Here is a 23,313-nt window from a genome sequence, read left to right as displayed (position 1 = left end):
AGGGTACAAAAGGAACGACAGAGAGGTGAGATGTTAAAAGGCTGAACTGGTAGTGTGGATGGTTTGGGGGTAGTGATAGAATACAGAGAGAGGGTTAGGAAAGTCTGAAATTACAGGAAGTGCAAGTGGACAAAAGGAAGAGTCTGGGTGTGATGAGTATGGAACTAATAGAATGGAACTACAGAGAGATGGAGGAGAGAAAGGCAGGTGTCTAGAGGCAGAGGGCCTACAGATGTGTGGGGCTAAGCATGGAATTTTCAAAGTAAGTTTGTGAGCAGAGAGAATAAGCAGCGAAGAGTCATGTGAAAAAGATGAGCAACATAAGCCAAATAACTTCTCAACAACATGAAGGACAAACAGCCTCTATGACTCTGAACTGGAAAATGCTGTTACTGATGATGGAAATATTCTGTTCAGACATTAATAATGTAAGTAAAAGTTCCTTTCAGTAAATTAACAGTTGCCGCAGGAAGGCTTATCTTAACAGCAAGTGACACATAAGATTGAGAAAAAGACAACAGTCTAGGAGTTGCCATATTTTCTCTCCATGATGGACACTAATTTCAGCTGTTCAGTAATTTCATATAAAATGATCTTTTTCTGTGTGTGTTTGGTGCTGCTGTGTTCCATCCCAGTGGCGGCTGCTTTAAGTAGTGGTGAAGTGTGTATAATTACATATAAGAATGGCCATACTGGGTCAGACCAATGGTCCATCTAGCCCAATAGTCTGTCTTTTGACAGCAGCCAATGCCAGATGCTTCAAAGGGAATGAACAGAACAGGGCTATTATCAAGTGACCCATTCTCTGTCATCCAGTCCCAACTTCTGGCAGTCAGAGGCTTAGGACACCCATAACATGGGGTTGCATTCTTGACCATCTTGGCTAATAGCCATTGATGGACCTATCCTCCATGAACTTATATAATTTTTTTTAACCCAGTTATACTTTTAGCCTTCATAACATCCCCTGGCAATGAGTTCCAAAGACCAAGTAAGCATTGTGGGTTATGTTTGTTTTAAACCTATTGCCTATTAATTTCATTGGGTGACCTCTGGTTCTTGTGTTATGTAAAGGGGTATATAACACTTCCTTATTTGCTTTCTCCACACCATTCATGATTTTCTAGGCCTCTATCATATTAGTCATCTCTTTTCCAAGCAGAACAGTCCCAGTCTTTTTTCTCTCTCCTCATATGGAAGCTGTTCCATACCCTTAATCATTTTCGCTGCATTCTCTGTACCTCTTCCATTTGTAATATAACTTTTTTGAAATGTGATCATCAGAACTGCACGCAGTATTCAAGGTGTGGACATACCATGAATTTATATAATGGCCTTATGAAAGTTTTTGTCTTATTATCTATCCTTTTCGTAATGGTTCTTACATTCTGCTAGCTTTTTTGACTGCCACTGCATACAGAGTTGTCAGAGAACTATCCATAATAACCCAAGAGCTCTTACTTGAGTGGTAACAGCTAATTTAGTCTCCATCACTTTGTATGTTTTGTTGGGATATGGTTTCCAATGTTCTTTGCTTTGCATTTATCAATCTTGAATTTCATCTGCCATTTTGTTGCCCAGTCACCCAGTTTTGTGAGATCCCTTTGTAACTCTTCACGGTTTGCTTTAGACTTAACTATCTTGAGTAATTTTTTATCACCCCAAACTTTCCACCTCACTGTTCCCCTTTTTCCAGATCATTTATGTATATGTTGAACAGCAGTGGACCTAGGGGGACATTGCTATTTACCTCTTTCCATTCTGAAAACTGACCATTTATTCCTACCCATTTGTTTCCTAGTTTTTAACCTGTCACTGATCTATGAGGAGACCTTCTATTTTTTTCCACGATTGCTTACTTTGCCCAAGAGCCTTTGGTGAGGGACCATGTCAAAGGCTTTCTGAAAGTCCAAGTACACTATATCCACTGCATCATCCTTGTCCACAAGCTTGTTGACCCCTCTCACAGCATTCTGATAGAGTGGTGAGATCTTCTCCCACAAATCATGTTCTTCTATGTGTCTGATAGTTTCAATCAATTTACTTGGTACTGAAGTTAGGCTTTCTGGCTGTAACTGCCAGGATCACCTCAGGTTTTTAAGTGTCACATTAGCTATCTTCCAGTCACCTGATACAGTAGGCAATTTAAGTGATAGGTTATTACATACCACAGTTAATAGCTCTGCAGTTTCACATTTGAGTTTCTTCAGAACTTTTGATTGAATACCATCAGGTCCTGGTGACTTGTTACTATTTAATTTATCCATTTGTTCCAAAACTACCTGTAATGACATCTCAGTCTGGGACAATTTCTCAGATTTGTCACCTAAAAAGATTGACTCTAGTGTTGGAATCTCTCTCATGTCCTCTGCAGTGAAGACCAATGCAAAGAATTTATTTAGGTTCATAACAATGGCCTTCTCTTCCCTGAGTGCTCCTTTGGTACCTCAATCATCCTGTGGCCCGACTAATTGTTTGGCAGGCTTCCTGTTTCTGATGTACTTAAAAAATTTCTGCTGTTAGTTTTTGCAACTTAGCCTTGCCATAATTTCTCCATTATGATTTCAGAGTTAAATTCTCTTAAAGACCCTATTTTAAAAATTTAACTTTGTGAAACTTTTTTTTTTTAAAGAGAGAGAAACTTAACCTTTAAAGTGCAATTTTGTTCTGAAAACTGAAAATGGCATAATGGAATTGCGTATCTAATATAGCTCAATAATTCCATATCAATTTTTCACAGTTTACAAGTGAAAAGATGTTTTTTTCTAACTGCTAGACCTGCAAACTCAGCCTGAGATTGGAAAGTCAAGCTATGTTCTTTTCAGCAGTGATAACAATTCTGCAGGCCAAATTCTGCTCTCAGTCACTCACTGGAATCCCATTGTCTGTAACATATACATCAACTGTCTTCAATAGAGTAAATGAGGGCAGAATTTGCCCCTCCAACTGGCACTCAGTTAACAATTCTTTTCATGCTGCATGAGTCTACTTTCCCAGGGGTGTGTTGGCTCTGGAGGGCAAACAAGAGTAAAATGTAGTAAAAATTCACTTTTCCACTAGGGTAAGCACATCTGATTATAAATACACTGAGGAAAGATAGTCAAGAAAGAATATGCCACTTTTCATATTAAGTTTTGAAAGATCAAACTGTTCATCAAGACAAACATCAAGTAAACCTACATACTCTCCTAGTCTGAGATCAGTAAATTAAGGTAGCCAAAAATATAACAGACTAGGATCAGATAGACCAAAATATATCATCTACAGTTCAGCACCTGGAGCCAATTCAGTTCTAAAATTTATATTCATGTTCAGTTACGCCATGTCTACACTATCACTTATGTCACCAAAACTTTTGTCAGTCAGGGGTGTGAAAAAACACCCCCCTGAGCCACATAGGTTTTGCCAGCATAAGCGCCTGTGTGCACACTGCTATGTCAGTGAGAGATGCTCTCCCACTGACACAGATACTCTTGCTCATTGAGCTGGTTTTATGTCAACAAGAGAAGTTTCTCCCGTTCGCATAATGCAGCTAAACGAGCCATCTTCATGGGCATTTTGAGATTTGTAGATTTTGAGATTTCTAAGCCACCTCACTTTAAACACGAAAATAATTAGTTGAAAAACCTCTTTTATCTTTGCAGCTATTTAAATAGTTCACATTATGTTCTGTACCTTTAAAACAAATTTGGATCCATAGAATGTAAAATACACTAGCAGGTTCAAGGAGGTATAGTAAATTAATTTCATGCCAGGGTTCAGATGATAATTATAAAATCATTTGATCACTGCTCTTGTGTTTTATGATGTCATCAGAACTGTTCATTTGTATACAGAGTCACAGAAGCATAGGGTTAGAAGGGAACGCAAGGGTAATCTAGTCTAACCCCATCAAGATGCAGGATTTGTTGGTATAAACCTCTCTTGAGACCTCCTTCCCATTTGACATTATAATTAATAATATTACTCAGTGTTTGCAGTTGTTTAACCAATTATGTATCCATTATGTATCCATTTAATGGTAGTTCCATCAAGCTTGCATTTCTCCGACACACTTATAAAAATATCATGTGTACCAGGTATATTATGTTCTTTGCATTCCCCCATCTACCAAGGAAATCAAACTGGTTTGGCATGATTTCTCTGTAAATTACTGTAGCCAACCATTATTTTTCATTTAAAATATAGTTATGGTGGAAAATCCTTCTCCTTCCCCCCCGAAAGTTTCCATAGAAAGATTTTTTTTATACAAAAGAAACTTTATTTCAGTGGGGAAGTTAGCTATAGCTTTCCCCATCTCAACCCCTCCCCACATACTTTAAAACAATGGAAATTACCTTTGAATTACAAAACTAAAATCTAACTGACCAAAAGAACTGAGGCCATCCAAAGTTAAGGCTAACTGTCTGGGACTTGCTCTTGTATGCCTAAATATTGCTGCAAATGTTGAAGTTAAAATCATCTGCTGTTGTGAAACTCCCGTGCTACACAACCTGGTGTCATAAACAGATAGCTAAGGGTTAATGTCTCTTTCACCTGAAGCACCTGACCAGAGGACCAATCAGGAAACCAGATTTTTTCAACTTTGGGTGGAGGGAATTTTGTGTCTGAGGTCTTTGTCTGTCTGCCTGCTTTCTCTGAGCTTTGGAGAAGTAGTTTCTGCTTTCTAATCTTCTAAGTGTAAGGACAAAGAGATCAGATAGTAAGTTATATGGTTTCTTTTCTTTGGTATTTGCATGAATATAAGTGCTGGAGTGCTTTGATTTGTATTCTTTTTGAATAAGGCTGTTTATTCAATATTCTTTTAAGCAATCGACCCTGTATTTTGTCACCTTAATACAGAGAGACCATTTGTATGTATTTTTTCTTCCTTTTTATATAAAGCTTTCTTTTTGAGACCTGTTGGAGTTTTCTTTTCTGGGAAATTTCAGGGAAATTGAGTCTGTACTCACCAGGGAATTGGTGGGAGGAAGAAATCAGGGGGAGATCTGTGTGTGTTGGATTTGCTAGCCTGATTTTGCATTCCCTCTGGGTGAAGAGGAAAGTGCTTTTGTTTTCAGGACTGGGAACGGAGAGGGGGAGTCACTCTGTTTGGATTCACAGAGCTTGTGTCTGTGTATCTCTCCAGGAGCACCTGGAGGGGGGAAGGGAAAAAGGATTATTTCCCTTTGTTGTAAGACTCAAGGGATTTGGGTCTTGGGGTCCCCAGGGAAGGTTTTTCAGGGGGACCAGAGTGCCCCAAAACACTCTAATTTTTTGGGTGGTGGCAGCAAGTACCAGGTCCAAGCTGGTAGCTAAGCTTGGAGGTTTTCATGCTAACCCCCATATTTTGGACGCTAAGGTCCAAATCTGGGACTAAGGTTTGACACCTGGGCACAACAGAATAAACTAAACTAAAATTACAATGAATTCGCCTGTTTTTGTCCATTTAATCTCAGATTCTCAGTGTGATTTTTCCTGCAATTTTTTCTTTTGCACTACATTAACACGCTGCTCAGTCATATATCAAACTGAAAATCCATATGAAAAGCAGCCACATTTGATAGTAACAATAGTCAATTCAGCTCACAAGTTTGACATCACACCTGTAAAATATGAGCATTTGGAAACAAACACAATTATAACTTTAAGATATCTAGTCTGACATTAAAATCAAAATGTCAGCCCATTTGGAAGTACTGCATAGTGAGCAACAAAAACTTTTTGCCAAAGAACAGGGAAAAGAAAATCCAAGAGACGTGAATCTGATGGCAGTCTTTTTAAGCACATACCTCCGACATGTAGCAGAGAAGAAATCCATTTTAGAAAAGATGCTGAAAGACCTTTCTGTCCACCTGGCAAATTTCTTGTGCTGTTTAAAAAAGCAAGACGGTTCAGATTATGAACCGAGTCATATCTGCAATATTACCACTAGTGCCAAATAAATATGTAAATAAAAGTAAATTTTGTCCACTGTGTATTCCATTAGAAAGAATTTTCCTTAAAAAGACAGCAGCCCCCCACCAAAACCCAAAGTAAGATATTCGGCCTTTAAAGCAGAGCCTCTGTTTGAATATGGGAGGAAGGCTGTACACCCCTGCAACGCTGGGCTCTGGCAACCCTATTGCCTTTTTACTGTGCTTCTATATTAGACTCCAATTTGTGCTCTGCACTAATGAACAATAAGACCTCAAGTAGTTAGGTCTAACACTTCTAAATGACAATTAAGGAATTAAATTCCTTAATACAATAACAGGCAAACAAATACAAGAAGTGGCAAACAGCCAAAAAATAAGGCCGATAAAATCCATCCTCTAAAAAAAATGCTGTGTTGCCAAACAGACCTGACTGCAGCTTATGAAAGATTCTGTAAAATCCAAAATTGGATTTCCTGTTCTATCCCATGCTTAGTATTAACTACAGAACAGGCAGGTATAGGATTTATTTATAAGTATACTTCTTTATTTTAACCCCTCCCCCTGCCCCACAAGATAACTGACGTAAATGAACTAAGGTCCATGATTAAATGTTCTGCCAGCTTACCTGATAAAACAAGAGTTTCCAATGTATTACAAGAAAGAAAAGCATCCAGAAATAATGGTGATGAAATGCTCTCTGATGAAGTTGTTCATATTTCCAGTTCCAAAAGATTAACAAGTATTTAGAATTGCTGCATTCTCATTGGGAAAAAACAGAGACCTCTGCAGTATCCTCTCTGCTTCATCCTCAGCTTCCTGTTCTGAAGCTCGCTCTATGGTACCTAACAGAAAACAGCAAATAGCTTTGTGGGGGGTGGGGAAGAGAAAGGGAGAGCCTTCACCTTACGGGACAGCTCCATCTACTGGCAAAATGAAAGAACCAGCTGTAACCAGCAGATTTTTTTTAAGTCTCTTTGGCCAGAATAGCATCTTTTACAAGTCCGTGCATATCTGTTCTATAGATCCACTCCTTCAGAGCAGAAACAAAGAGCAAGGATTAAACTAATAAATTAATTGAGTTTGCCTGATTTTAAAAATGAACAAAATGAAACAAAATTGTTTTGTTGTTTAAATTTTCACTTAAGTTTTAAAAATTGGATACTGTTTACTCCTGAAACATAGGAACAAAGCAAATAAAACTAAAATCTCTTGGGAATGAATGATTTATTTATATCATAGAGTCACAGAGCTTAAGGGCAGAAGGTACCACCAGGTCATCTATTCTGACCTCCTCTTTTGGGGAATGATTTCTTTATATCAAAATTCATTGTTATGATTTATTATGATGACAGCAGAAATCCTTCAAGTATATGTTACTATGCATCTCTCAACTGACTTCTATTTGTACTCTATCTCACCATTGCATTTGAATGGTGAATTTACCATTATTAAGCTATAGTATCATCAAAAACTTTAATATGACAGGATGTGATTGATATCACATCTGCATATTATGCTGTCTTGTCAGTCAAATGTATTGCTACACACAACTATGATGTTAGGTCCACGTGTTACAAGGTTTTGGAATAACAATTGGGACACCAAATCTTTTAAAAAATGATGCATTTTGAAATTCAAACGGCTAAGTGATGGTACCTTCCAGCAGAGCAAACCCACAGCTGCACTGGCTCCTAGCTTTATCTTTATTATCAAAGCTAAATCTGAGAGCATTACACACTTCTAGTTTTGTTTCTTGACAAAAAATTAACTGTTAAAAACTGGAATAACCATAGGCAAGTGCTTTTGAAAGTCATAGCTTTACCTAAGCTGGGGTGCAATGGGTGCAGAGCAACCAATGGTGTTAGGGAAGGGGACAATGCAAGATGGGATCCTAGCAGTGAGCAGACAAGGAAGGGGTTCTGGGTGGAGGAAGAAAAGCTGAAAATAATAAAACATTTATTTCATTATGTAATATATGCATTTGGCAAGTGCAGATAAAAAACAAATAAGCAGCCATGTATAATGAGGCTGTCCTGTCCAATATTGTAGCTATAAAATGTTTGAATGTGTAATTCATTGACTCTAAAGAGTCTGCAGATTATTATATACTAGCATCATGGGATTTTTATTATGGCTTAAATTCTGCTTGGACCCAAATCCTATGGGGAGCTGAGCTCTTTCAACTCCCATTGATGCAATGGGAGTTAAAATGCTCAGCACCTTATAGGAAGCATTCAGCACCTTCAGAATCAGGGCTTTATGATCCAGCTTTAAATATTTACTAATACTTCAATATTATGAGCATTTCTTCTAACAAGTACAATAAATCCATCCCTATAAACATCTAAACGTGCACTGCAAATGTTAACGTTATTATAATTATAATCCTTAAGATTCTAAATATTTAGTTGGGGGGGGGGGAAAAACCAAACCAACATTCCTATAGTTTTAAGCTGCTATAGGAACACAGGAGGAAAATTCTGTTTATGAAGTAGAAAAGGATAAAATCAATAGGAAAGAAGCTGTATTTGAAGCTTCTGAGAGGGTATTACAAACCATATAGAGAAAACACATTTTAAGAATACCTTGGCTGTACTCCTTTAACATTAATGTTACTTGCATTTTTGAACTGTGCTGCTCTACAAAAAGATGTATATGTATGCAAAAATGTTCAAAATTGTATCAAGAAAGGCTGTTGAAATTAAACCTCCTTTCAAGATGGATGCCAACATGACAAGATATTTAATTTCAATACCATTCTTCTAGATGGTCTACATTGTTTTTAAATTGTTTTTTTTTAATTGAGTATGAAAGGTCCCAGCCTGACAACATTGGAAACTGAAGCTTTCTGTGCATAGGACAAATACAAAATGGACAGAAGCTGTGCAAGCTTTCTCCCTTGAATGTGCCTCAATCCTGTTGTAGAAAGACTGCATATTCACTCCGTGACCCTTCTGCTGTGATCACCAGTGAGATCACTGGTTGTGAGCTTGGCTTTTATGAGATGAACATTGGTCCACTAGTCATTCTATGTAGGCCAATGAACAGTTGTCCAACAGTTCAGGCTGGTCACAGGTACACAGATGGCATATGAATCCCAGACCGAAAGGTGGAAAGATCCATAATTCATTACCAGTTCCTTGAATCAAACGTGCACCTTAATTGCTAGGTTCTTATTTAGCTTTAACCATTTGCAGATTCATCTGAATGAGCTTTTTTATATGTTGCAAAGCTCCGAAAGGTCCTTGAAAGAGCTGCAACAGATCAGTTGCTTGTGGTAAAAGGAACACATTTTGAGACAGAATCTCCCTCAAGAGCTGAAAGATCTGGCAAACACAGTCAGTATTACACAGTTGCCAGAAGTAGTGCTTTTCAGGGCCAGTATTTCTGAAAATGACAAAAATGCAAGGCAGTGGCAAGTACAGATTTTAGATAGGTGAAGTGGCAAAACTCCCATCCCTGAAGTTTGTAAGTATAAACTGGGTTCTGTAAGCCTATGCTACAAGGTATTCCTTTTATTACCTATATATAGCACTTTAAATGTTGTCATTTTCAAAATGGACTAAATAAGGAGACACTAGAATTCAGATAAATAAATGCAGGCCGTGCAACACAAAAAGATTCTTGTATGAGGTCTTGAACTAGTTAGCATGCCTAACCTGCGTTCTATTTTAGTTCTGTACTTTTACTGACCCTAGCCTACTCTATAAGGAACACTTTGAATTTTCCACAATTTAATCACAATTTTAGAAGCACTCATACTAATATACTGTGAAGGTGTTCATTGTTTAACAGGTCTTGAAATGACTTTTTTTCCTCAGGTATCAGTAGTGGAATGTAACTGGGCTGAAGGTACCTAAAGGACCTTTTAAAAAGCATGCAGCATGCAAGACAAAATTTTTTTTAACTGCATTATGAATTTCTTGTAGCTCCAGGTTTGTCAGAGACAGCATATACTGAGGTGCTGTAGTCTAGCCCCAACAAACTTCAGTAGCTTTTAATGACCGATGGAGTACTGTGGCTTTAACACAACTCGCCAATTTCCCCCGAACTGTTCTATGCCAAGCCATCAGACCTGGGATTTGAGAGGGTCAGAAGACTCTTCCATAAGCAAGTCATTATAAACAGTTACAGAGTTTCTACAGTGTAAATTCTTACTGTATATTTAATATTTGAAACCTATATATTCTGCCGCAGTTCAGAAAAAGTTTTATGGATTCCCTTCATCATATAAGCTTTTCCTACAAGAAGATAAGAGGGGAAGAAAGAGTTCGTACCACCTTATGTTGAACCACTTCTCTCAACAAGGAAGATACTATTTGTATCTAGTTAAAAAATACATTTCAAACACCAGCAACTTTATGATACACAAGTTATTCATCATGACAAAAATTTTGCTCACTCCTCATTGCACACATGCTGAAAACCCTTCCCACCTATCATACAACATGAATAATCAGATTCCAAGGGCCTGTGTGGCAGAACTCATGCCAACATGCTACACCAGTGACAGCAAGTGTGCCTCATGACTCTTACTGAAACTCTGAGGCTGCAGTAACTCCCATGTTTCCTGTGCCTCTTCTCCACAAGCAACAATGGCTTGTGGCTTTGCACAATGGACGATCCACCAGCCAGCCCCCTTTCTGCTCCTCCCCCCGACTTGTTCTGACTAGAGGTTTGCTTGGACCTAATTTTAAAGCCCTGCCTGAACCTGACTAGATCACAGGCAAGCTGAACCTGACCCAGGCTTGTTTTCATACCAGACCCGAACCGAACACTTGTAGTCAGGTCCTTTTGAGAGTCTGGTTGCAAGGATCTAGCCTGGCCTGGCCTCCATTATTTCCCACCCTCGCTCCCATGGTCTGATCCCCCGTCTCAGTGCAGTGCCATGCACCGGAAGGAGTGCAAGTTTCCGCTTTCTGGGCTGCTACCCCCAAACCTGTGTCATCACTACTGCTGCTGCTTTGTCCTGGGAGAGGTTTCCTGCTCCCCAGACCTGTAATCCGTCTCCAGATTTGGGGAGAGTCCCCTGTGGTTGGAAAGAAGCACACATTGCCTCAGAGCATAAATGGGTAAATTTACCATATTGCACTTGGAGACTGCCAGTGCAGTGCAGCTCCCTTTTTTGTGAACTGTGGCTTAATAGCCAGGTTTTGGTCCTTGTATGCCTTTCCGACTCAGCATCATCATTTACGCTGTAAACTGGAAAAACTAATGTATAAATCTGAGGAAATTTCTAGAATTATGTTTCAGAAGGTGTGATGTTCAGCAATGGCAGGAAACCATGACACCAGCAACACTGAAAACTCTGTGTAATTGCTGGAGAAGGGGCTGAGAACAACAATTTTGTCAGGTATGACCACAGCATACATTTCAGATGCCAGTGCATTAAAAGATCTTCCCATATTCTTGTAGTCTTCTAATGTCTCTTTTGCTTACTTGATGTTCTGGGGATTAAAGCTATTCCAAGAGTTGCACTTTGTTTGAAAAATGGAGTGCAAGGAATCTACAAGGCAATCTGGGGCAAGAGAGAGAGAAGATCCAGATAACCTGGTAGGTTAGAGATAGAAATGACCCAACTGATAATATGAATAGTTCTGCAGTCACAGAAAAGTTATGGAGGCAAGTAGGGTTGGAAGAAATCATTCTTGCTGGATAACCGGAAACTGGAAAAAAATCAGCCAGCTAATTTCCAGAGAAAATGGAATATTTTATTCTTCTAACCAGTTACAGTGCAAAGGCTGAAAACCCTCTGAAAAAGAAAGAGAATTATTTTTGTCCTGGAGACAGAGCATCTCTACAATTTACCCAGGTGGGTCCCTAGGATGGCAAAGCAGCACTCGATAGATTTTGTGACATTCTGAATGTTTTCATGGAACTAAACACAAATGAAAAATGACAGTTCTGCATTTCAAAGGCTTGGGATTTTTAAAAGCCCAAGCCTGTCTGAAGTTTTTGAATTATAACACTACAGACCAATATGCATTTATATCTGAGGTGAGATACAGTCAAATTAAGCTGTTTACAGCTTTGCTTTAGCAACTTAATATTACGTTTGTAAATTCTAATTTAGTAAGTATATTCTGAATTTTTTTTGTCAGCACACACAATATATATATCTCAATTGCCCAGTTGTGATAGACTGATCCAATCTTGTCTTTATACAAATGATACTCGCGTATATTGTAAATTGTTTGACATCATAATTAAACTGTTGTCACAGATGTTTACGATAAATAAATTATTCCAAAATAATTGTAAATCACATCATCATCATCATGTTTGCAGTACATCTCTGGTGCTCAGGGCAGTGATGAAGCTCCTCCACTCCTCTATGTTTCTGGCAAGTCTTTCAATGATTCCTCAGCTGTGCCCCAGGTTTTTCAGCACATGCTATAGTGTTTTTTCTGTGCTCCTAATTTTTAGTGCAATTTTCAGAAGGTCCATAATGCAGCAGAAAACTGGTTTCACTGTGTGGGACTGGGATATAGGGTGCCCAGGGGGACCCTGATCTATACGGTATGAAGTGTAGAAAGGGCAGGGATACTGTGAAGCAGGCCAGGGTTGTGGCCACTATGTCCATGAACTGAGCAATTCCACCAGGCCACAGAAACACATGAAAAGGGAACAGTGGCCATTAGTCCCTACCCCAATCCATACTCTGCAGTAGCTATTTTGGAGTAATTCCATATCACATATTGCAGTTCGGAGTTGTGGATTTCATTTTATATATGGCTGATCACATAGCCTGCAAGTGAGTTTCACGCTCTCCCAGAATTTAACCCTTTGTGTCTTAGTCATGCATTTGGGCCTTGGCAGGCTGAGAGATATTGTAACAGCACTGCAATCTACAACATCTGCAATGATGCACAAAGTAGAATAATGATAAAATTTCAAAAACCAGCGGCATATATTTTAAAAAAAGAAATCAATGACTTTGTGTAATTAAATAGCTTAGCTTGTTAACATTCTTTGAATCAATACAAAAATTATATTCACAATATTCTATCCCATGGCTCCTTTTTATGTACGCAGACACAATGCACTAATTCTTTTAGAATGGTGTAGGCAGAAACAAGCTTACAAACTTTCATCAGAGCAGTAAAGGCACATCATTATGTGGTGCCTTTCAGTTTTGATTTTAAAAAATCCATACACCAATATATGCTACAACTGTTTTAGTAGTTTGCTTTCAAGAAACAGCTGGATAGATTGAAGTGCCAGAATTTTCCTTTAAAATATTATACAACAGCACTATGCATAGTAAAAGAGGTGTTTTCATTATGTCAGACAGAAGTATTTTCTTGACTCTAACTTCTTCTTTCACAAAGTAATTAATAAAAGGTGTCAGCTTGGCACTTCTGCTAAATTATACCATATAGTACAACTTGATCATGTGTTATCACAAGAAAGATTTTCATTTAACAAGTAGTAACTAGTGAGCTGAGATCATGATAAACAGACAGCTTGATTGATTGACAGCATTGTGCCAGGGGAGACAGAGCTCTTAATAATTATGGAAGTTATCACTTTCAAGAACAGTGTTGCATTGAAACTATTAACTGATTATTTTCAAAAAAGTGAGGAATAATTATTTTGCTAAATTGGACAGAGCATGTTTAAAGGATTATCCCCATCAAAATTAGCTCTGGAGGAAATATATTTATTTCATCTTATTTAGATACAAGAAAGAATCAAACAAAATTTTTCTCATCAACAACTATGCCACTGTTAAACCATAAAATCCTCTAAATTAGAGCATAATGTTCTTTAATACCACACCTTCTATGGTAGGAAAATCTATAATTCTTTACATGTGTTTTTTTCAAATATGTTCAGATGCTCATTAACAGAGACAAATACTATAGTATGTACATGAATAATTTTTAAAGTTTATGTATTAAACAGCCTCTTTTTCAAGATCCTAGTAGTAAGCTAATAGAACTTAATAAGTCAATACACCTGCTCACTGAAGCTCTCTCACATCCACTCATATTCAGTTTAAACAGTCTTTGGTTTTACAAATTACCACCTCCTCTAATTCAGTTGTGTCACTCTTTTACTTTACTGAACAGTGCTTAGTAGCTGTCCATGGTGCTATACACGCGCACTTGAGCTATAGAATAAAGGACTCCTGATATACCAGAATACTTCTAAATTATTATATATGCCTCATTAAATGGTAACTGTCCTAACAAGTGAGCCAGCCTTACTGAAATTCCCTACACGAGACTGCAGTATCAATGTTATGCTGTTACTTCCTAGGGCCTATTCTGCTGCATTCCATTAGTGATCATTCTATTCACCACCTGACAACCCTCACTGTAGGAATATACTCTATAGAAAGATCCATTCCGTATATTTTATGGTTCATTTTCCAACGTGAGTATAAATTTAACAATTTTACTTGAGTTCCCCTGGTGCACCAAAAACCTAAAGCAAGTTTAGCCAGCATATATTGTCCTGACATTCTGCAGAGGGCTCACTAACTGTAGTTTTGTCTGCAGCATTCACCTCCAGTATATTACAGTTGTGTAAATTCATGCAGTCATACAATAAATGATAGCTGAATATCCTTCAGACTTTAACTGTTGTCATTAAAAATAATCAAGTAAGGCAAGGAAATAAAATATAAAGCAGCTCTTTTGGGAAGGAAGCATATTTGTAATGTGAGGCAAAGGAAATGCAAAGCCAAGAATTGCAGTAAATCTCTCTGAGCTAATAGCTACATCTAATAATGCTTTCCCACAACACCTCCAAGCAAATGGATTTTGTTCATTGTTTAATCAGTCAAATCAACAATAATCCCCACATGGATAGATAAGATGTTTGTTAAGCAAACCCTAATTTATGATTTATTTATTTGCAAAGTGCCCTAAAGCTGGGATGGCTAGAAGAAAGATTACTCTGCTTATTCAAGCAGGCTGAAAGAGCTGGTTTTTACTAGCAATTTCTCTCTGCATCTCACAGCATGGCAGACAGTCATCTGCACAGAAAAACAGCATATTTACCACTAAATCATGCAAAAACATTTACCCAAGAAGATGTAGCAAAGGTCAGAATCCACTTCCATACCCCATGAAGCATTAAGCTGAAGGAGCAATCCCACTGGCTTGCTCAGGCCAGCAGTTTCTCTCTCCTACACTTGACCTAGACTGCCTTACATAATGAGGAATCAGTGCTGTATCCCCTGTGGTAGAGCAAAGCTGAATGTCATCACTGGAAAAAGCAGGCAGTACTGGCAGAAGACAGGCTGTTAGTTTGCATGGAGATCACGAAGTCTTTTTTTCCTGAGTATTCTGGGAGAAAAGGCAAGAATAGCTCAGAAAACCTGGTATCATTCCTCCCCTGGAATGAATGACTGGAAGGAATGAGGGTGTTACATATGATGCAGACCGCAAGTGCAAAAGCTGCATCTGTGCTCAGTGCAAACCCCTAACACAATTTCTGTCACATTGTATCTAAAGGACTGCGTAGCTACAGCTAATAGGAGAGCAACAGCAAGGCAAGTAAAGAAGGAGAAGCACAGACTACTGCTGTATACAATTGTATCTAAACTAGTTATGGTAAGTAGAAGAAAAATAAAGAGAGTATTAGATAAACCTGAAATACTGGAATTTCCAAAGGGAACATTATATTCCTCTAAATAAATATCTTTGTGCATGTATCTTAGTGAACTAGTTCCTGGAAGAAATGCCATTTGTGATCTGATTTACATAGTGTTACAGAAGAGAAGCTGCTGCATTACAAGGATTTTGATATTTTCAAACAAACTATGTACTAAACATATTTTTGGCTCTGATGATTTTCAAGTTACTCTTGGTAGCAAGGACTGATATGTTTTGAAGAGAAGCTTTTGAGAATTTCCTAGATTATTATTGTTTGTAATATACTAACATTTCCTTTGTGGGGGACACTAGGGGAGAAACAAGGAGGCTTAACCAGGAGCTTAATTGGAGGAAACCTAGAAACATTTCTTTTGGTCTGTATGGAATGTGGGTTTTATGGTTAACTAAAATTACTGTATGTGATGTAAATTATTTTTTATTTGATGTGTTGAACAGTAAAGAATCTTGAATACTTGGGGTGCAAATATAACACATAACCTTTTCCTACCCTGTGAATACCATGCATGATTTATTTACTTGTCATAAACAGAAGCTTTCATTTATATGAGAAATTTTGTGCTTTTCTGATTATATTTAAAACAACTGTAGTTTAATAACAAATAGAGAACATTATGGCACACCGGGGCAGTATAAATACTTAGGCAGTATTTACAACTGTTGTAGCAATTGAAGCATAAAAGAAAACATGAAATAATTAACCATTGGTAAGACTGCAGTTTACCCCAGTATTATGGATTTGGTGCTCTTCCTAACAACAAAATATCCATGATGTTTAGGTAAGTGGACATGATGGTAAATAATACAACCATTTTCTGACATGGCAATTCTCAGGAGCTAAGTTAAGACCTGGTCTTCACTGGAAAAAAGAAAAAAGCAAACTCAGCAACAATACAAAAGGTCAGGTCACTGAACTCTCAGTGAAAGCTTTAATCCTTCTAAGATACCCAGGAAAAATGTGTCTCTGAAGACTAAAAAATATGGAGATTTAGGCTGGGTTTACAAGTCTGCTCAGGCATGGCAACTGCTGAAATCTGCCCATTGTTAATATAGTTCAAACATGGTTCTAGTTATTGGGTCGAAAATGGGCCAGTAATTATTTTTTTGTGTAAAAAAGTTGCCTGACTTCTTTTTTAAACTATTTCCATTATTCTTTCCCATTTTCTCAAGATCCACGTTATGGCTTTTTTCTTTAAAAAATTGCTGTGCTAAAATATATAATAGTGCAAGTGTCACTTTCTGTTGGAGAATTTCCATTTAGTTTTATATTCCACTGAGGGAACAGTTCTCTTCTGAGAATTATACACAAGTCTGATGAATGACAGTGACACTTGGTATAAAGGGATAGACATCTATTGACCTAATAGACAGGAGGGTTTTTAGGTCTGAAGTCTTACTTGAAGGAAAAAAGAATCAGTGGAGGACAAATATATTTCATATTGACTGTACATTATTGTTACATTTGAAATCAATGTGCTGTTAAAATAGCTGCATTAAAATGGCTATCACATTATCAGTTGATAATAATCAAAAGTGTGCTGTATTGATTTAAATTGATTTTTAACAGGAAGCTCCTGCCCAAAGTCCCTAGACATTTTTATACAATTTAAAATATCAGCCAATAGTTTTGGTGTTTTAATTTAACAAGACTGCTCATTTAAAATAAGTGTATATTTACATATGTGACAGGCAGAGTGATAGAGATAATAGAAGTTAGAGACAGAAATTAATTCTATCCACTTCCATGCTAATTATCATCCACAGACAGAGGACAGAATAGATTTTAAACTAATAGTACACTTGATCATTTGTGTACGTGTACATACATATTTTGGAGGAGCTAGTAATGACACCTATATTTAGGATGCCTTACATTTTCCATTATAAAGGATTCTTGCACCTTTTCTTTGAAAAGGTCTCATACCTCCACTGTTTGCAGCAGCCTTTGATATGTGGCAGGGGGTTACCTTCAGACTAAAGAAGTGCTTTATCATTCCGTTAAATTTATTTTCCTTCTCTCACGTCCATTTCTCAGTAAAATTGCGCAGCAGCAAGTCGCTCTGGGCTCATCACTTGGCCCCAGCAGTCCATTCCTGCCTCTCTAGGGGTAACCATATGGGACTGGAGTTCTTCCGACTTTCAGAGATGTGGGGTGAAAAAGCTGGATCCCCACTGCTGACCACTCCTCTGACCCAGTAGTACATTCTCCCTGCTTTGAGATAACAGCTTTCTGCTATCAGCTGAAGTACTGAGTCCTGTAGCTCAAAGGGTAGCAGTCTTTTCTGCATTGCTGAAAGTTCAGGGTGCAAATCCTGCTCATGATGCAGGATAGAGTAGTTGCTACAGCTACATGTGACATAATTTGTTTTTACCTTTTTCCTAAAAGCACCCTAGGAAAGTACATACAAAAATATTATGTGAAAAGAACGCTATTTAGGTTGAAAAGTCATACATTAAAAAATTAGAAAATGCCATTTTCCACAGTTGCCTGTGCAACTTTGGTTCAGCCCTCTTGTTTATAGTGATGCATTATGACAGTGTTTTTAATTACATGATGATAACATTTTTTCCACATGACCTCACTGCCTTCAGTGCACAGAATGACCAGTGCCCTAGCCATCCTTTTTTCATAAGGTCTTTGTTGAAACTGTAACATCTCAGTGAAACATTCCAGCTTAACACAACAGCACATTTTTATGTTCCACTAGCTCTACTTCTTTCCTTACAGTCTCTTTTTTCAAATTTGATCCTGCACTGATGTAACAAAGTTGTATTTGTCATATCTCTCAGCAACAGATTGTGACATCACAGACGTAGGATTATGACTTCATGGCACGACCAAACAGGAGAAGAGACTGGGCTGTGTGGCGGAAATAAGCTTTTAATAAAACAAAATAAATAAAACAATAAGACCAAGAGAACCTCAGAAAAATATCCTACATTCTTGGTCCTTTCAGTATGAAAGTTTTCTTTAATTCTGCAGTTGTATAAGGTTAGTAAATAGAACACTGCAATACAGATTTTCATTTATCATACAAACACAGAATATTCAGTAGGTGGCTGAATTAATTTAACAGACTTTGCATATTTCTTTCCTAAAAAGTCATCTTATATAATAAGATTTTGGGAGTATTATAAATACAAGATGTATGATCAGACATCACATATCACTTACAGATTTAAGATGTAAAAGGGAGCATTTTTGCAGCACCTTGCTTTCCTTTGCCTCCACTGATTTTATATGTCCCTTTACTCTGACTCATGTGATTCTTTCCATTCCTTCCCTCACTTCTGACTGACACCTTAATGCTATACAGAAAAGGGAAAATGAGCTATACAATCAGGATAAGCCAGTGTGGGCAGGGAAAACTAGGTAACATGGATCAAAAAAAGTCTAAATGTGTTTACTCAAAGCTCCAACACATGGTTGGGGGAGTCTAGAAACAGAGAATAAGAAACCTAATAGACAGAGGGCCAAATCCTGGTCCCTGTATAGTCCTAGTAAACTGATCACTTAGGAAACAGTTTGATTCAGCTTCCAGCTGGGCCAAGGATCAAGGGAACAGAAATGTTGCTTACAGACTATTTCCCCACAACACATCCGCTCCAGGCCCTGTGCAAAGTGCAGATCAGCTGGACCCAAAGATCTAGGGCATAGACCATATGTCAGTTTGTAGTATGCTTTGTTCTTATCCAGCACTTTAAAGACACTGTGTAAGTAAACGATAATGTAATCCTTTGGGATGAAAGGCGCTATGTGAATGTAAGTTATTGTCAGGAAGAATGGAATCACAATCTGTAGATTCTGCCAAGGATATGTGCAGATTGTAAGAACTCCTTACTTGTAATCTGAATAATGCAAGATGTGAAGGCTACTCACCCACTGCACGGCAAAACAACACGAATGAAAAAAAGTCAGAAAGAGCTGTAGAGTCAACATAGAACCAAGCTAGAAACTAAAAATACCACGGAAGTCAGTGGGAGAAACAAAATCAATACTGATGGTCAAGGCAGCACAGTGGAAGACACAGTGTTCAAAATAAGTTGAATAGTCTTCCCCAAATATCTTATAACCTCTTTAAATCACTCACATCTTAAGCAAAACATAGCAGCAGCATAACTGGAGCTTGAGCATCTATATTTTAAAATTTGTTTTCATTTGTTTGGGGTTTTGTTTTTTAAGTTTCACTTATTTTAGCTAGGTAAATGTACATCACTTAAAAAAGTTTCATAAACTATTTTAATTTGTTCTGCTCTTTAAAGAAAGACCTCTGCAAACAAAAAAAGGAGTGGAAGGGCTTTTAGGTGATGACCCACAGTTGGCTGTCTTGTTTATTATTATAAACTCAATGGACAAGTGAACACAGTGGCATGATCAAAAATTCTCAAGGAAGAGCATAACCTGCCATCGTATTCCCTCTATTGCAGCCAAAACTAATGTTTTTAAGTTTCAAGTGGGTCATACAGATTTAATCAGTTAATGTATAGGATATTTGCCACAAGTTTGTATTTCATTTGTTTTTACTTTTTATAACTTCTCTCATTCTCCTGCACAGTCGTCTTTTCTGCAGCACATTATTTATAACACCTAGTAGTTTTGTGTCCCAAGAATACTTGGTGTGAGATAGTTTGCAAAGCTAAATTGGCTTGTGGTGTGGCAGAATAATGCTGATCTACTATTGTCAAATTAACAATATCCTGCATTGAGAAACAAAATGTTTCCTGACACCACTTGAAACTCACTGCGTTACTGTCTCTTCTGAGTCAACCTTACTGCTAATATGAAGAGTGATGGTTAATTTTGGTAATGGTGAGAGAGTTAGTCAAATAAATAGCAACAGACCAAGTGTTAAATGACAAGTTTATTACATAAAAGTAGGGAACCACCTTCACTGTTTTTTATAGTTCACTGCCCACTAGAAAACTTTATACTTCAGTAAATATTAATAGGGCTTGGTTTTTGAAAGGTTCTTTCTTAAATCACATCACTGTGCACATAACTGTAGGACAAAGCAATTCCTTCTGCTGACCTTGCGGTGTGGTGGTGCAGAGGGTAGGCTCTCGCTCGGCAACACTACATGCCTAGATTCGAGATCTATGGCACCTGACCAGAAATGCTTCTGTACCTTTCTTCACTGCTGCCTATGTCTGATATGCCCTTCACTAACCCACCGTCCTCACTCCATTCAAATCTGCTGCATAAAGATGTACTTCTGCAGTCTTGTCTATGAGAAGGAAAGATTAAAAACTGTTAATAGAACCATCAAGATACATAGATGCCTGGCTGAGTAACCAAGTGACCTTAATATTATCTCCTTTCTCTTTTATTTATTTCATTTATTCACCCATTCATTGTTTATGACCTTCTGTTCTTGTGGTATATTGAATTTAGATGGTACACTGGCATGGGCAAGAACTGCATCTGAAGTAATTTTTGTGAACTGGCTAGCACATTTCTAAAATAATAATAAATCACAATAAATGCTTTAAATGACATTGGTTTTGGAGGGTGAATGTCATAAGTGAGCTGTGAAAATATTACAGAAAGTGTAGGGAGAATATTTCAAACTGCTAGCAGTAAGTCATTTGATACCAAACAACGACATCAGAGAAGTGGTTCTGCAGCATCAGGCAACACAGATTTATGGTTCAGTATAATCGATGCATCATCAGTAGTAAAAGAAATAACGACTTCTTTCAAAAGCTCTTCTGTATAGCCCAGGGCATACATTTGTTATATTGATTCAACACAGATACTGAAATGCCTAACACAAAAGCTTAAATGTAAGAATTACTGCACAAACAAGTTCACAAGACTGGTCCTACCCCCTAGCAACACACAAATAAATACAAATTGTGCTCATAAAAAAGCATAAATTCATGACCCATAGTTTCTTTTTCTCTTCACTTGAAACAGGATCTGACTTTTTTTTACATTTAAGTCTAATCTAAGTTCAAGTTATTTAATTAGCCATATACCTATTTCTTTTTCAAATTTACAAAATATCAGATTTACTTTTTTATAGACATAACAGCGTCGCAACCCTAAACCCTTGCTCAAGTTATCGGCCTGGCCAATTGTTGGTCAGGCCAGAGCCGTATGCAAACATGCAAGCATGTCATGAACAAAGGACTAGTGTGCCGGGTGCACCAGTAGTGTGTCGGGTGCACCCCCCGTGAGCCATATATGGACATGAAAGCCTGTCTCAGACAAAGAAGGCAGTGTGCCGAGTGCAGCCTCTACTGATGTAAGGGGCTCCAGCCCGGAACCCGGAAGGCGAAGGAGCCTAGGAACCAATCCAATGCTGACACATGTAAAAAGGGAACCAATCCAAAATTGACACGAGTACGGACCCCCAAACAAAACTATGTCCCGCGCCAAAATCAGTAGGAGTCCCCGCGTGTTAGCTGAGAGGCCTGATCACCCTGTCAGCCAGGAGTCTCCTCTGGATTTTGCCAGCTCATGTCGTGTCATGTCGAAATAAAACCACGTCCCGTAATTCATTATGTACTCGGTGCCTATGCTGCTGGTCAGCTGTATTTGGAGTGTGGTACGTATTTTGTAACTTCTGCAAGCATTCTGCCTTTACTAACTCCCCCTGCTCCTTGCCTCCTTTCTTTTGTTCCTTATTCTGTGTATAGAAGTGGTTACTTTTATAGCCTATACTCCCTGCCTTTGCTTCCCCTTTTTTTGTATGAGGAAGTGTATGGTTTAAATAGATAATAGCTCTAGTTGATAAATTGTTTTTCCTTGGCCCAAGCTGTAACTTGTCCCCGTTACTAATTAAAGGAGAATAAACGCAGCCATTTAGTTTTTAAACCCAGTTCTGCCGTGTTCTGTTGTTCCACCCCCATTAAATAGCCATTCGAACCTTACATGTCCCGGTCAAGCAGATGATATGGCTACTTTTTGTCTGCTTAGATATTTTAGAAAACTATTTAATCTGTTCAGTTATTTTTAAATGTTTGAATGGTTGTTCCGTGTCCTACAGCGTCTCTGGGATCTCTGATTTCAATTTCTAAGAGATGTGTGGTCAATTTAGGAGTAGTTTTCCCCTACAAGAAACTCTATTCATCTCATTCCACCTTGACACTTTTGGAGTTCCTAACATCTGCACTTGCTTTCCAGCTATACAGTCCAATAGTAATATTTTCCATTTGTATACTGGAGTACCTCTCATGCCAAAACTCTTTACTGACTCTCTCATACTTTTATAAATTATATATACACACACTATATAGAGAGGCCCTGGAGGCCAAACTTAGGCTGCTAGGTAAGAGATTGAAGTCTAGGACCTCCATGGTAGGATACTCTGAAATGCTTCCAGTTCCATGTGCAGAGCCACTTAGACAGGCAGAACTGCAGGGTCTCAATGTGTGGATGAGACAATGTTGTAGGGTGGAGGGGTTTAGGTATATTAGGAACTAGGGAAACTTTTGAGAAAGAGGGAGCCTATACAGGAAGCATGGGCTCCACCTAAAACAAAATGGAACCACATTGCTGGCACTTAACATTAAAAAGGTCGTAGAGCAGTTTTTAAACTAAGGGCTGGGGGAAAGCCGACAGGTGCGGAGGTGCACATGGTTTGAACATCCCTTAGGGAAGGATCTATAAATGGAGATTCCCTATGTCCTAATAAGGAGAAGAGGATGGAAGATGATAAAATATAGGTAGAATTTGATGAGAAACAGTCAAAAGAAAAAAAGTCCCAAACAATTACATCATGTAATGGCAAACAGCTACAAAGTGACAAGTTTTTAAAGTGCTTGTATACCAATGCTAGAAATCT

The 23,313-nt window shown here is 38.0% G+C and overlaps 2 protein-coding genes across 11 annotated transcripts in view; both read right to left on the bottom strand.

The window, feature by feature from the left end:
• The window catches only part of SCN1A (sodium voltage-gated channel alpha subunit 1), a 173,153-nt gene extending 157,921 nt beyond the window's left edge, over positions 1 to 15,232 (bottom strand). For 3 of the 9 annotated variants that reach the window (XM_030579455.1, XM_030579458.1, XM_030579459.1), the window contains exons 1-3: positions 14,934 to 15,226; positions 6,523 to 6,739; positions 5,772 to 5,851 (exon numbers count right to left, since the gene is read on the bottom strand). The gene's annotated coding sequence lies outside the window, so the exon portion shown is untranslated. Of the gene's footprint in view, positions 1 to 5,771; positions 5,852 to 6,522; positions 6,740 to 14,933 lie in introns of all 9 variants that reach the window. The other 6 variants (XM_030579453.1, XM_030579454.1, XM_030579451.1 and 3 more) reach the window with 5 other exon arrangements.
• The window catches only part of LOC115659409 (sodium channel protein type 3 subunit alpha), a 964,414-nt gene that overhangs the window by 782,458 nt on the left and 158,643 nt on the right, over positions 1 to 23,313 (bottom strand). The window lies entirely within an intron of this gene.

The sequence above is a fragment of the Gopherus evgoodei genome, chromosome 11 (genome assembly GCF_007399415.2).
Source record: "Gopherus evgoodei ecotype Sinaloan lineage chromosome 11, rGopEvg1_v1.p, whole genome shotgun sequence".
Lineage (NCBI taxonomy): Eukaryota > Metazoa > Chordata > Testudines > Testudinidae > Gopherus > Gopherus evgoodei.
Note: the sequence above shows the minus strand (reverse complement) of the source record. Positions and strands in the feature narration are given on the sequence as shown.